Source organism: Penaeus monodon, chromosome 34 (assembly GCF_015228065.2).
Source record: "Penaeus monodon isolate SGIC_2016 chromosome 34, NSTDA_Pmon_1, whole genome shotgun sequence".
NCBI classification, from domain to species: domain Eukaryota; kingdom Metazoa; phylum Arthropoda; class Malacostraca; order Decapoda; family Penaeidae; genus Penaeus; species Penaeus monodon.
This window is the reverse complement of record NC_051419.1, coordinates 21,602,592-21,603,798: the sequence shown is the minus strand read 5'-3', so window position 1 is coordinate 21,603,798 and position 1,207 is coordinate 21,602,592.

The window sequence follows — 1,207 nt, the reverse complement described above, 5'->3', positions numbered from 1 at the left end:
ATCTCTCTCATTCTCCCTACTCCATGGTCTCATATATAGCGTAGCATAGTCACATTCGAGGCACACACAGTCCTATAACACACACACACCACACACAGTTAGCCACACACATCTACACAACCAACACCACTACAAGGCGCACCACACAGCATGCCAGCTAGCCGCAGCACAGGCACATCATCAGTTCACACACACTACATTTCACACACTCTCTACGGTCAGCAGCTCACACAGCTCAAGCACACACACAGCAGGACACTCTCAACAGCACACACATGCATCAGCACAGGGCAGCATTCATGTTGGCTTGCACACTACCAGGCGTAGGCACACACCACTGACAGTCACACACACTATCACACTAAAAAATGAGATATGTATTTTATTGAAATCAAAATATTCGGTTTTCTATGAGCTAGAACGCGACGCGCACGATTATTTATTTGATTAATCAACTAATTATATAAGAAAATACTTATTGCATATTACAGTAAGTCTTGTGAAAAGATCTATTACTGCCTCAGGCTATAATAATGCATGGCTTACTATATTTGCCTTGTGCAAAAAAGCAAAAACCACACTCACACTCCTGCTTACATAGTTATATAAATAACTATATGTAACATATTTACTCCGCTAGGTAACGTAATGTATTTATAACAGCAGGCTGAGTGTGCAATTACATGTCACTTTACAGAACAGCTTTTTCTTCAGTCGTCGATTATGTTTTAGTTCGGAGGAATGCTCTGCTATAGGTTAACATATACGCACATGGGTTCAAACCTTCAGGATAGAGTGAGTGAATACATAAATCACCAAACCATGGTGGGTTATGAGACAAGAGAGCTTAATAGGTTGCAAGGAATTAACTATTAAACGGAAAGAGGAGGTAAGAAGATAGAAAAGCAGTTAGGGCAACGCATAGCAAGGGGAGCAGCCCTGACGATACGCCGTCGATCACCAGTGTCCAAGTGTACGTAGAGCATCTACAACAAATAAAAGCAGACTAACGTCTGTTTAATCTGCCAGGATTTGCTGAGACTAAAGACTGACGTGTACTGGGGGTGCGGAGTATGAATTTATCGTTAATTTGCAGTTCTATTTTCTGAAGGATAGCGCAAAGCATCTTGTCATGTCTGGCGAGCTAGTGTATAATAAGTAGTAGCTAGAAGACGAATCTGTATAGGTAGCATACAATTGGACGTAT